The 15,134-nt window shown below is 38.6% G+C and overlaps 1 protein-coding gene and 1 pseudogene across 11 annotated transcripts in view; both read left to right on the forward strand.

Annotated features, from left to right (window-relative positions):
- The window catches only part of LOC115224206 (paxillin), a 318,064-nt gene that overhangs the window by 42,366 nt on the left and 260,564 nt on the right, over positions 1-15,134 (forward strand). The gene's annotated exons all lie outside the window — the stretch shown is intronic.
- LOC115224584 lies at positions 2,934-3,052 on the forward strand (annotated as a pseudogene).

The following is a 15,134-nucleotide window of genomic DNA, read 5'->3' on the forward strand; positions in this document are numbered from 1 at the left end:
CCCATCCCAGTTGTATATTATTAATTAAGTTTCCAGTGATTTGTATTTATGACGCACTTGGTTCCTGGTTTGAGGTACAGGAGTGAATGTGGTAAGAACATGGTTCCAGGTTCAGTCCCATAATGTGGCACCTTGGACAACTCATTTTTGCCAGATGAGTGGACTGGAGCAATGTGAAATAAAATGTCTTGCTCAAGGACACAACACACTGCTGGGAATTGATCTCATGACCTTCACAACTTGAATACACTAACCACAAAGCATGTGCCTTCGTGCTAAGAGGTTAAGCTAAAGATTAGCATACGTTTTACCTGAGAGGGCCTGCAAGGGTCATGGGCTGAGGCTCTTCCTTCAATGTCAGCAAGTAGAACATGCACACACAAAAAATACAACCCATGTCACCTTTTTTCCTATTTGCAGGGAGTCCAAGACTGCATTAGAATGTTGTAGATGACAAATGAGGTTTTTTGCTGTATTTGTCTCAATTCTTCAGATGAATGTCTTGTGTTAGAACTGCAATGCTGCATGGGAGTGAAACATGAGGCTTGAATGTAGAGGATGTGAGACGGCTGGAGAGAAAATGGGATCTTTTCGGTTTGAACGGCAGTTTTTTCTAGTGGTATCATACGAAATTGTCACCCATAATTATGACCCTAGTATCGATCTATTGCATTTCAATCTGTTTTAGGGTGAGGGTTGGTTAAAGTTAGGGTATCTTTTTTCTTCAGAAATGTAAATAAACCCAATCTGTTTCTTAAACGAGGGACATATTCATACAGCACAGAATGTTTTCACCTCAATAGACGTCATTGATTGGTTGAAATTGCAGAAATTGAAGAAAAAAACAACAAATATCTTGCAACTTATAGAATTTTCTCAATAAAGCCAAGAGAAAAAGATGTTTTATAAACACATTCTACCAGTATACGAAGTTTAAAAGTGCTTAGTTACTTGGAAATTATTTAAAAAAAACTGCCGGTCAAACTGAAAAGATCCAGAAAATGAAGCAAGGATGTTCTGTTGGATGTGCAGTGCAAGTGTGTTTGAGCGACTTAGTATAAAATGTGTCAAGAGACAAACTGGGTGTGAAGGGAATCAGAGGTAGTGTGCAAGAAAGAAGACTGAATTAGTATGAACATGTGATGTGAATGGATGAGGATAGCTGTATAAAAAAAAGTGCTGACCATGAAACATAGTTGGAGCTTGTGGAAAAGGGAGACCCAGGAAGATATAGGATGAAGTGGTGAAGGTTGACTGTAGAACCCTGAGCCTCATAGAGGAAATGACAAAGGGATGTCTGGTAATTTGTGGTTCTTTAGAAGAACTGCTTATTGCTATTAAACTAACTTCTGGAAGCGCTATGCATGTGTGTGTGTGTGTATGTATGTATATATGCATGTGTGTGTATATAATATATATATATATATATATATATAATGTGAATAAATTGGCACATCACCTAATCCTCTGCTTCATATCTCACCACCATCTCCCACTGCAGTTCTTCCCCTGATATCACTCTATTTCTTTTTTGCTACTTGAAACCATTTCACTTGTTAGTCATTCAGGATTTATTTTTAAGGCTGGCACTTATTCCATCAGTGTCTTTTACTGAACTGCTAAGTTACAAGGATGTAAACAAACCAACGTCTGTTGTCAAACAATGGGGATGAGGTCACAAACATATAAAGACACATACATATAGACACTCACACACACACACATGATGGGCTTCCACATAGTTTCCATTTACCAAATTCACTCACAAGGTATTGGTTGCCCAAGGTGTTGTGCTATGGGACTGAACCTGACACGACATGATTGCAAAGTTAGCTTATTAACCACACTATCATACCTGAATATATTTTTCTCTTTTCCTCAATACTATGTCTTCATTACATTTCAATCTTTTGATTTCCGGCAGTCATCATATTTTTGTTGTTCTTATTGTTGTGCAGAAAGTTTAGAAGTATTTTTGTTGTTGTTGTTTCTGTTGTAGTTGTTGTTTTCATTGCAAGGAGGAAATTTTTTTCCTTCTTGCCAGCCATGGATGTTATCCAATGAAAAACACCAGAGTACTCAAAAATGGTGAGGCTGTATCATATTTATATCTTTGTTATCACATAGTCATAATTTGATAGATAGATTGAAATATATATATATATATGTGTGTGTGTGTGTATCTGCGTGTGGTGTGTGTGTATCTGTGTGTGTGTGTATCTGTGTGTGTGTGTGTGTGTGTATCTGTGTGTGTGTTTATTTACTCTTTTATCCTGATACAGGTTTCAGGCGCTTGTTTGTTGCGTGGCCTTGCTGGAGCACCAAAGTGTAAAAATAAAATATTGCTTATCAGTGATAATAGTAGTCAACAAATTTATGTAACTTGATTATTAAAAGACTTATTTCCATCCAAGAGGAGGGCAGAAGGATGAGAATAGGCAAAGGAGAAAGAGGGAGGGAATGTGAGAACAAGAGCAAGAAGGATGTCAAGGAAGTGAGCAATGAGGGTGGGGGGGGGTGGAGCTCACAGAAAACGCCTGTCTTGTGACACATGCATGTGTGTGTGAATATATGTGCATATATGTACATGTACATATGCACACATTTTTCTGTGTTGGTATTGGCTGTGTGTGTGTGTGTGTGTGTGTGTGTGTGTGTGTATTTATGTATATAGGGTGTGAGAGTTATTTGAGGATATATTTGGTAATTTAATAAAATGACTCTAATTTAGCAAAAAAAACTAATATATTGTAATAAAAATGTGCACGCATGTTCTTGATAAGATTTTTCTTTGCAAGATTATTCTATGAATATACCTTCAGCTTTAATGATTGCTTCAATGCAGAACCAGAATTACGGCCATTCTCCACTTGTTTACATTTAAATGGTGGTGCCCCAGCATGGCCACAGCTCAAGAGCTGAAACTGGAAAACAAACATAAACATATCATGTTGAAAGAACCGGTTGTCGTCCGATCACCGAAGTTAAGCAACATTGAGCCTAGTTAGTACTTGGATGGGTGACCGCTTGGGAAACCTAGGTGCTGTAAGCAAAAGCAGCGGTGGTGCCCCAGCATGGCCACGGCCTTCGGGCTAAAACATTTTAAGGATTTAAGGATTTATATCTGCACTAAATGGTAACCTGATTGGTACTGGTGGCATGCAAAAAGCACCCAGTAAATGCTGTGAAGTGGTTGGTGTTAGGAAGGGCATTCAGCCACAGAAACAATGCGAAAGCAGGCATTAGAGCACAATATGAGATCTAAATCATCTACATGCTCGAATCAAGAGGTCCTGGTTCATTTTGGACATTACTCTGACTATGGCAGCTTTCAAAGAATCTTTGGTGTTATGGGCGTGTTCATTGACCTCTCTCTCAACAACACTCTACAGAGCACTCACTGATCCTTCATCTGGAAACAATTTATATATCTAAATCTATAGAAGACAATTTTTTTTCCTAGAAGTACTAATTTCTTTCGTTTACTATGATAGAACATCACAAATTAGTGTTAGTAACAGCCGTGATTATTTACTTTCTGTAAATAACTTGGAAGATTTTTGTGTACCAAATCCCAAATGTTAGGTGGTCTTTTATGTGTAATGTCCAAAAGGTGACCATAAATTCCACTATTACCCTTGGAACGACTAATTCACCCCTGGTGTATTGGTGGATCTTTTCTAAAATAGAAATATAGAAATATATATGTAGTTAGAGATAGATATATATATAGAGAGAAAGAGACATCATCTATGTTACTCTTTCAGTATTTTTTTGTCTTTTACAACCTCTGGCTTCTGGTTTAGCTGATTCCTCGTCTTGTACCATGGCACCATGTATCAGGGGTGAGGGTACTGGTTCTAGTTCTGTTCTCTTGTAGTTTGTTTCTGAGTCAATTTTTATACAGATACATCATCTTTCAACCAACCCAACTCTCCCTTGTGAATGGGGTGGAATGGGATGGATTCAGCCCAACCCAACACAACATGGCACTGCCCCACCTTCGTCTTTATCCCCCTCCCCGCTCCTTATCCCTCACCTCCCTTCCTTCCTCTGCTCATCTCTTCACTCAACGCTTATATTCCACTGGGCTGTGTACTGTGTTCTATGTAGAATGTAACTTGATGCCAAAAATGTTCCAGTTATAACTTTTCATGTTGTGATATGTTTCTGATAAAATATAATGCTAGAAGACTAAATTATATATATATATACATATATGAGTGTGTGAAAGATATCCTTCAGTTTAACCACTCCCCACCCCTTGCCCTCATTTGCCTCAAATCTCTCTTTCTCTGTCTGTCTGCCTCTGTGTGTGTGTGTGTGTGTGTGTGTGTGTGTGTTATATCATTCACTGTTTCTTATATTCATATAAACTCTAGGAATATTCCTGGATTTCCAGATGCATTTTCAGTAATACGATTAGAATTCCTTGTAAAATCTTGTCTGATAGCCGATACATGTAGAGAGGCTTCCTGAAGTCAACTATAAGGTTAATATCCTAATTGAATTTATATGTATGTATTTATGTATGACTGGCTTCTTGACCACATGGTTCTGGGTTCAATCCCACTGTGTGGCACCTTGGGCAAGTGTCTTCTACTATAGCCTTCGGCTGGCCAAAACCTGTGGCTATAGTAGAAGACAGTTGGTTGATGGAAACTGAAAGAAACCTCTCTGTGTGTGTGTGTGTATATGTGTCTCAATACCTATTTCTTTACTACCCACAAGGGGTTAAACACAGAAAGGACAAACAAGGACAGACAAATGGATTAAGTCGATTATATCAACCCCGGTGCATAACTAGTACTTATTTAATCGACCCCGAAAGGATGAAAGGCAAAGTCGACCTCAGCGGAATTTGATCTCTGAACGTAGTGGCAGACGAAATACTGCTAAGCATTTCGCCCGGTGTGCTAACGTTTCTGCCAGTTCACTACCTTGTGTGTGTCTCAATACCATTTGACAATTGGTGTTGGTGTGTTTATGTTCCCATAGCTTAGCGATTTGATAAAAGAAAAAAAATAGAATAGGTACCAAGCTTAAAAACAAAAGTATTGGGGTTGATTCATTCAACTTAAAAGAATTCTTCAAGGCAGTGCCCTGGCATGGCTGCAGTCTAATGACTGAAACAAGTAAAAGATAAGATATATATAAAAAGCACCATCCGAACGTGGCCGATGCCAGCACCGCCTCGACTGGCTTCTGTGCCGGTGGCACATAAAAAGCACCAACCAATCATGGCCGATGCCAGACCCCTCCTGGCACCTGTGCAGGTGGCACGTAAAAAGCACCCACTACACTCGCTGTAGAAACACTGCCAGATCAGACCGGAGCCTGGAGCAGCCCCTGGCTCCCCAGACCCCGGTCGAACCGTCCAACCCGTGCTAACGCGGAAAACGGACGTTAAACGATGATGATGATGATATATATATATATATATATAGATATAGATATAGATATATATATATGTATATATATATGTATATATATAATATATATATATATATGTATATATATATGATATATATATATATGTATATATATATATATGTATATATATATATATGTATATATATATATATATATATATATATGTATATATATAGATATATATATATATATGTATATATATATAAACACACACACACACGGAATGGGGTCTTGATATACAGCCATAAATGTATACATATGTATGCATGCATGTGTATGCGTGCAGTTGTGTGTGTATTTTCCCTGTGTGTTGTTTCTGTCTATCCATGGCTCTGTTTTTAGCCAAAAAAATATGAGAAATATTATTTTCTGTTTTTGAAATTGGATCTTGATGCTCATAATAAGCTATTAGTAAAAGCATGTAAATATTGGATTGAAAAGTTGAATGCTGCCTGTGGGACTCAGACCCCATGTCTCCTGTATATCTAACAAGAATTCTGTCATTATAGCTAAGTAATTTTTCGAAATTCTCTCTCCATTTTAGAAAATCTAATATTACCAGTGAGAATTATATACTCTTTTTTACTCTTTTTACTTGTTTCAGTCAGTTGTCTGCGGCCATGCTGGAGCACCGCCTTTAGTCGAGCAAATCGACCCCGGGACTTATTCTTTTGTAAGCCCAGTACTTATTCTATCGGTCTCTTTTGCCGAACCGCTAAGTAACGGGGACGTAAACACACCAGCATCGGTTGTCAAGCAATGCTAGGGGAACAAACACAGACACACAAACATATTCACACACACTTATATATATATATACATATATACGACAGGCTTCTTTCAGTTTCCGTCTACCAAATCCACTCACAAGGCATTGGTCGGCCCGGGGCTATAGCAGAAGACACTTGCCCAAGATGCCACGCAGTGGGACTGAACCCGGAACCATGTGGTTGGTTAGCAAGCTACTTACCAAACAGCCACTCCTGCGCCTATGTTGTTGACCTTATGAGAATTTTATAAACATTTGAGAACGTGAAAGAGTTTTTCTTTTTTTTAAACCGGATCTCAGTGTATATGTATATAAGTATTGATAATAATATATTGATATTGGGTTGGAAAACTGTTGGCTCGGAACCCACATCTCTTGTATACGTGGCAGGCATTCTACCATTGTACCAAAGAAATCTTTTGAAATTCTTTATCCATCTTAGTAACTTTATTCTGACTGGCAAGAATTATGTTGTTGATATCATAAAAATTTTATAAGCTTTTGAGAGAATGTGGCATAATTCTTTTTTGGAACATTGCTTCCCAAAGCACATCATATAAAGCCATAAATAATAGCATGTAAATATTGGATCGATAAACCTTTTTGGATAGAAAAAGTTGAAGGCTATTTATGGAACTGAAACCTGAATATTCTGTAGAATGTAAACTTTAGCAAGCAACATGAAATGCATACATGGATGTTAACAGACCATTTGTATACACTCTTCCAGACACTTATATATGTACTTAGTCTATTTCTTTACTACCCACAAGGGGCTAAACACAGAGAGGACAAACAAGGACAAACAGATTAAGTCGATTATATTGACCCAGTGCATAACTGGTACTTATTTAATCGACCCCGAAAGGATGAAAGGCAAAGTTGACCTTGGTGGAATTTGAACTCAGAACATAAAGACAGACGAAATACCTATTTCTTTACTACCCACAAGGGGCTAAACACAGAGAGGACAACAAGGACAGACAAACGGCTTATTAAGTCGATTATATCGACCCCAGTGCATAACTGGTACTTATTTAATCGACCCCGAAAGGATGAAAGGCAAAGCCAACCTTGGTGGAATTTGAACTCAGAACGTAGTGGCAGACGAAATACCACTGAGCATTTCACTCAGTGTGCTAACGTTTCTGCCAGCTCGCCGCCTTTTGTACTTAGTCTAGTAGTTGTTTGTGGTATTTGTATCTATAGTCTACTTGTGGTTTGTTGTTCATATATATTCAGCTCATTGGCTGAATACATTTGTAGTGGGAGTATTCAATAATCACCCAATGTCCTCATTTGCTAGAATATTACCCACTTCATAAAAAATTCTAACCAGTCACAAGTTCACCTAGAACTGGCTTCAGCAACAATTCCATCATTTTGGGCCTTTCTCTCTCAGCCTAAATATCAGTATAAATTCAGTACACATTGACTATTTGACAGAGAGCATTCAGAGACAGCAAAGATGTGACACGGACAGTGAACAGATGTGGATAAGGGCTAATCCGAGCTGACAAAAACCTCAATGAACGATTAGCAACAACAACATAACAACCAGCAGCTAACTTTTTGACTGCTATTACAATTACACTAAGAACAATAACATTCAAACTCCGTTGACATTTTGTTGTTCATTGTAATGACAATATTTGTTTTGTGTGTGTGTGGAAAGAATAAAATTTTGTTTATCAAAATTCGCAACAGATTCAGTGATCTTCTTTGTACGTGTTTTTCCTTCATATACATCATCATCATCATCATCATCGTTTAGCGTCCGCTTTCCATGCTAGCATGGGTTGGACGGTTCAACTGGGGTCTGGGAAGCCAGAAGGCTGCACCAGGCTCCGGTCTTATCTGGCAATGTTTCTACGGCTGGATGCCCTTCCTAACGCCAACCATTCCGTGAGTGTAGTGGGTGCTTTTTACGTGCCACCGGCACAGGTGCCAGACGAGGCTGGCAAACGGCCACTATCAGATGATGCTTTTTACGTGCCACTGGCACAGAGGCCAGTCGGGGCGGTGCTGGCAACGGCCACGTACGGATGGTTCTCTTACGTGCCACCGGCACTGGTATCACAGCTACGATTACAGTTTGTTCATTTTGCATAGCATTTGTATAATCTCTCTCAGCACATGTATCTGTGATTTGTTGTGCAACATTCAGCTTGCTAAGTGAATGGGATTCCAGTCACTTATACTTATGCAGAGTCAGTTTGTGGTTCGTTGATCAAATTACAGCTTTTGGGACTTCAATTTTCTTCAGAAAAACTGTTCATTATTCAATTTGTTTGTTTAGGGAAGCGTTTGCATGCATATTTGTTTGTGTTTCTCTCTCTCTCCCTCTAATATATATGTGTGTGTGTGTGTGGTGTATATATATATATATATATATATATATGCATGTGTGTGTGTATATGTATATATATATATATATATATATATATATATGCATGTATACACATATATGCATATATATATGCATGTATACACATATATGCATATATATATGCATGTATACATTATATGCATATATATATATGCATGTATACATATATATATATATGCATGTATGCACATATATATATATGCATGTGTGTGTGTGTGTATATATATATATACACATATATATATTACATATGTGTGCACACACACATATGTGTGTGTGTGTATATATAACGTCTCTGTCTGTCTGTCTGTCTCACACACACACACACACACACGCACGATTCTTTCCTCTTGTCTCCATTCACTTGTCTTTCATTCTCTAATAATATCATGTATGCACCATTTCTCCACTGTCTCTATACTCTCCAACCCAAACCTCCTCTCTGAGCATGTGCCCCTCTGCCCCCCCCCCCCGCATAGTTAAGTGGGGCGTGACAGGAGTAGAGGGTCGGGGTGGGGGTGCGACAGGAGTGGAGGGGTCAGGGTGGGGTGGGGGTGGAAATTTGTTTGTGAATAGTTTTATGTATGGGTATTATTATATCCCAAACACAGATGGCATACAAGTCATGAGGCTGATGCCATCTGAAAATCGAGGATCATAAAACCTCGGTGCCTCTGCCATCTCCCTCTTTCATCTTCCATTTTCTTTCCCCGTTTACAGGAAACACGTCCGCCTCCCCACAAAAAAAGGACAAACAAAACGGAGTAGAATTGATTGCCTTATCTTTATTTTTTTACCTTTGTATATCTGTGTATGTGTGTGTGTATCCATTAGGTGTATGGGTATGTGCATATCTGTGTATGCATATGTGTGTACACATATGCCTGGGTGTGTCTGTATGTGTGCTGCTTATGTATATGTATGCATAAGTGTGTATATGTATGCATAAGTGTGTATATGTACACTACTTATATGCATGGATACATGTGTATATACATATGTGTGTATATGTAGGCTTCTTATGTATATGTGTGTATGTATGCAAAAGTGTGTATATGTATGCTGCTTATATGCATGGATGCATGTGTACGTGTGTATATACATATGTGTGTATATGTATACTTCTTATGTATATGTGTGTATGTATGCTGCTTATGTGTATGTATGCAAAAGTGTGTATATGTATACTGCTTATATGCATGTGTACATGTGTATATACATATGTGTGTATATGTATGCTTCTTATGTATATGTGTGTATATGTATGCTTCTTATGTATATGTGTGTATGTATGCTGCTTATGTATATGTATGCAAAAGTGTGTATATGTATACTGCTTATATGCATGGATGCATGTGTATGTGTGTATATGTATGCTTCTTATGTATATGTGTGTATGTATGCTGCTTATGTGTATGTATGCAAAAGTGTGTATATGTATACTGCTTATATGCATGTGTACATGTGTATATACATATGCTTCTTATGTATATGTGTGTATGTATGCTGCTTATGTGTATGTATGAACGTGTGTGTCCTTGTTTGTATATGTATGCATTTGTGTGATTCTTATTACATGTATACTTAAATGTGTCTGTGTACAGACAGTTGTGTGTATATGTGTGTATGTGTGTGCATGTGTGTATGCTGGTATGTGTTCATGTATATGTATGAAATGCAAGAACCAGATTATTCCTTTGCTATTTTGGAAATTTTTACACTACATATGCATGCATGTTTATATGTATGTATGTATGTATGTATGTATGTATGCATGCATGTGTGTATGTATGTATTTATGCATGCATGCATGTGTATATGCATATATGTATGTATGTATGTACACACATATACACATACATGCACACACATATCTTGTGTACCAATGTAAGGAAGGAGACATGCATGTTGGATTTCTAACACAGAGAGAGACAAGTCAGTTCTATGCAAGCCCCTATCCATAACTGATACAACAAATGTATCTCTGTTTAAGCAAACTAACCTCCTAACATCGCTAAAATGAGGAACGCATGTTAAATGATAGCATGTTCACTGTAATAGTCTGAGGGGAGCGTTGATAAGGCTAATCAGAGGCTGCGGTACTGAAGTTCAAACCCCCATTCATTGTATCTTATATCATTTTGTGTCAGGACTAGTCAGCGGTGTGATATACCTATTTCTTTACTACCCAGAAGGGGCTAAACACAGAGAGGACAAACAAGGACATATAAATGGATTAAGGCGATTACATCGACCACAGTGCGTAACTGGTACTTATTTAATCGACCCTGAAAGGATGAAAGGCAAAATCAACCTTGGCGGAATTTGAACTCAGAACGTAACGGCAGACAAAATATCTATTTCTTTACTGCCTACAAGGGACTAAACACAGAGGGGACAAACAAGGACAGACAAACGGATTAAGTCGATTACATCGACCCCCAGTGCGTAACTGGTACTTATTTAATCGACCCTGAAAGGATGAAAGGCAAAGTCGACCATGGCAGAATTTGAACTCAGAACGTAACGGCAGACGAAATACCTATTTCTTTACTGCCCACAAGGGGCTAAACACAGAGAGGACAAACAAGGACAGACAAACGGATTAAGTCGATTATATCGACCCCAGTGCGTAACTGGTACTTGTTTTATCGACCCCGAAAGGATGAAAGGCAAAGTCGACCTTGGTGGAATTTGAACTCAGAACATAACGGCAGACGAAATACCGTGAAGCATTTCGCCCAGCGTGCTAACGTTTCTACCAGCTCACCGCCTTGATATACCATACTGTAATAGAAAGGTTGACATTCATGCAGAGACGTTAAAGATTTTATATCAATTAACCGTGAGCACCTTCTTAATAAAGATAATGAGTTAGGGATTTGTTGCAGACACTGGAAATGCAGAAAATTCTGAAATAATTGGAGTGGACACAATCTTGACTACAATGAGATATGCCTGTCTACTGCTGACATTCAAACTAGCATGGTGTCTATAACCATACTATGGTCATGGCAGTATCACACTTAGTATGGTTTAGTATCACCTTTTACATGAACACCTTTGTATCTGTACTCCTGTACCAAACCCTTTTTTATCTACCTGTATGTATGTGTGTGTATGTATATATATATATATATATATGTGTGTGTGTGTGTGTGTGTATCATCATCATCATTTAATGTCCGCTTTCCATACTAGCATGGGTTGGATTTGACTGAGTCTGGCGAACCAGACTCCAATCTGATCTGGCAGAGTTTCTACAGCTGGATGCCCTTCTTAATGCCAACCACTCCGAGAGTGTAGTGGGTGCTTTTACGTGCCACCGGCACGAGGGCCAGTTTGGTGGTACTGGCAACGGTCACACTCAAATGGTGCTTTTCACGTGCCACCTGCACAGGAGCCAGTCCAGTGGCACTGGCGACGACCTCATTCAAATGTTTCACATGCACCAGCACAAGTGCTAGTAAGGCGACACGGTAATGATCACACTTGAACGGTGTGCTTAACGTGCCATCGGCATGAAGGCCACCTTGCTGATCAGACAACGATCTCACTCGTATGGTACACTTAGCGCTCCACTAGCAATGGATGCCAGTCACCGAATTTGATTTCGACTTCGATTTCATAATATATATACACACACACACACACTCCATCTTTGCTTATGTTGATGACTTTTTGTGGAGTGTTTGATGATAGCACATCACTCACGGATGTCAACACCAACTCGAGAGCACAGTATATCTTTCATTTGTGAGTACGGTCTTAGATCAGCTTCACGATTTTCCAGCCCATGTCTAGGATGTCTTTATGAGTCACAACTTGCATGGGATGGCCATTAGCTATTGGTTCACAGTGAGTCCATTCATCCTTGACAAGTTTTGTTTTTAGTCCTGCAGAGTGTCCACAACATCCTCCTCACCTGGAAAACCAGGTGAGGGAGCTGATTTAGTCACTGGCCACCCCACCACGAAACAGGTAGTACTTTGTTATATGGTACTAATTACACAATTTTTCTGTCCTGACTTGATTACTAATAGAAACAATGTGGTGCATCATAATAAATAACTTGATGCCCCAGCTGGCCTGAATATTGACTGATCAAGGGTATATAATGCCCAAAGTAACAATATTGGGCTCATGTCCTTTATTCTCTAGAAAAACGCCGCCGCCATGGTGATCTCATTCTTGCTCACAACATCATAAGCGGTAAGTGTAACCTCTCGAAAGAGCTGTTCTTCACTCCTGCTCCAGAGCGTCGGCTGCGGGGTCACTCCGAAAAGCTCTATCTGCGACGATTTCATCTCAATCAAAGGAGAGGGGCTTTCTCCGTCCGGGTTGTGGATCCGTGGAATAAGCTGTCGGACGAGATAGTGAAGATGCCGACAACTGCTCGGTTCAAAGTCTCCCTTGACCACAAGTGGCCTGAACTCTTTACCTGAACACCACCCTGTACATAACTCCATGTCCCCCTACATGGCCTTGCTTTTTGCTTAACTTACACCTGTATGTGTAATGAAGTTTGTATATCCTATGAATGTGGATGAAATACATCTACAGCCATGGCCAAAAGTTTGGAACATTTAAAAAAAAAAATCAAAATTGTTAAGCTCAAATACCATTATATTCAAATATATACAAAGTAGAGATATATAGGTAAGTAGAGATACGTTTACCTAGTAACTGATCGAATGGTTCGTATCAAAGATATTGGTACCATTGGATCAGGTATTAGGTAAGTGTATCTCTATGTTGTATACATTTGAATCAGATTGTACTTGGGCATAAATTTTGATTTCTAAAAAAATGTTCTAAACTTTTAGCCACAACTTTATAAACTTGCAGAGCTTTATTGACCTTTATAAAGCACTTGTATAATTTACTATCGCATTTGTGAAAACAAACAAACAAACAAACATATACACATTCATGATGGTCTTACAGGGTCCAAGTTGTTTGAATGCATGGCTGGTCACCACCGTGTGGTTATAATGGCAGAGTGGGTATTCATGTACGAGTGTCTGTTTGATATGCATGTGGCTGTGTTGGCTTGCATGTGTGTATGTCTGTGTGTAGATGATTTTACATGTGGTTCCAGATGTGTTTGTGTGTGTGCATATACACATGCAGGAGGCTGTATGCATGGATGTGTGTGTGTGTGTGTGTGATATACAACCTGCTACTGCCTGGGGATTAAAAAAATATTTACACCACAATCTGAGACTACCTAAGGGGAAGTTTGAAATTGATACCATAAACTTGTCATAGACATCAACATATTGTCTTGCTTCACTTCCTGATATATGCTGTATTTATTAATTAATGCCATTATTATTTTTGCTATTATTTGAGCCTTCATCAGTTTGGGGTTATTTAATTTTCTTCTCTCTACTTTGTATCGGCATATATATATATATATATGTATAGGGAGAGTTTACGAAAAAAACAACAAAATACGAAGACAGGTGGTGTAAAAAAACAAACAGGAATAGAGAAAAGTCTTTTACGTTTCGAGCCTACGCTCTTCTACAGAAAGGGACACAGAAAACAAAGAGAGAAAAAAATGTGTGTAGTGGCTAACGATCTATCATGGTGTCTGACCAATATATATATATACATGTAAAATAATATGTTACAATTACTCAATAGTCAAGATAAAACTCTGAGTTTCAGATGCCGAAGTGGAAATCCACAACACCATCTCTTCGGTTATCTGGCCATCTGAAAAACGCTATGAAGCGTTTTTCAGATGGCCAGATAACCGAAGAGATGGTGTTGTGGATTTCCACTTCGGCATCTGAAACTCATAGTTTTATCTTGACTATTGAGTAATTGTAACATATTATTTTACATGTATATATATGAGGGTGTATATGTGTCTGCTTGAATATGTATGAAGGGAGCATGGCCTCCACCAACCTCTTTGCATCAACCTTTCATCTATCCCTTATTGATACCATCCTACTAAACACTTTGTCACCCTCTATTCTGCCCTGCCAGTGATGCTGAATGTAATTTGCATAGCTGGAATGTATTAGGACAAGCATGCCACTGAGCTTTGTGTTTTTTGCTATGAATGCTGGGGAGGGGAATCAATTGTATCACACCATGTGGCTAAATGCTTTACGAAGTAATCCTTTCTACTTTATATTATAAAAACTATTACAGTGTCACGTGGATGATTGATATTTTTCAAGTAGTCGAAAAATATGGATTATTCACGTGACATTGTAATTGTTTTATAATTTGTTCCAGAACTATCCAGGGGGAGATATTATAACCACCAGTATATAAATTTACAACCCTTTGATCTTCAACTAGTTTGATAAGTGTTAATACCCGAAACTTTCAGCCCTTGAGTCACTCTGTTTTTTCTGTTAAATATTAAGATATATATGTGAAGGCACATGGGTCAGTGGTTAGTGTCAATCTTATGACCGTGAGGTTGTGACTGTGAATCCCGGACCGGGCTACGTGTTGTGTTCTTGAGCAAGACACTTTATTTCACGTTGCTCCAGTTCATCAATAAGTTCAGTTAAT

Source organism: Octopus sinensis, linkage group LG25 (assembly GCF_006345805.1).
Source record: "Octopus sinensis linkage group LG25, ASM634580v1, whole genome shotgun sequence".
Lineage (NCBI taxonomy): Eukaryota > Metazoa > Mollusca > Cephalopoda > Octopoda > Octopodidae > Octopus > Octopus sinensis.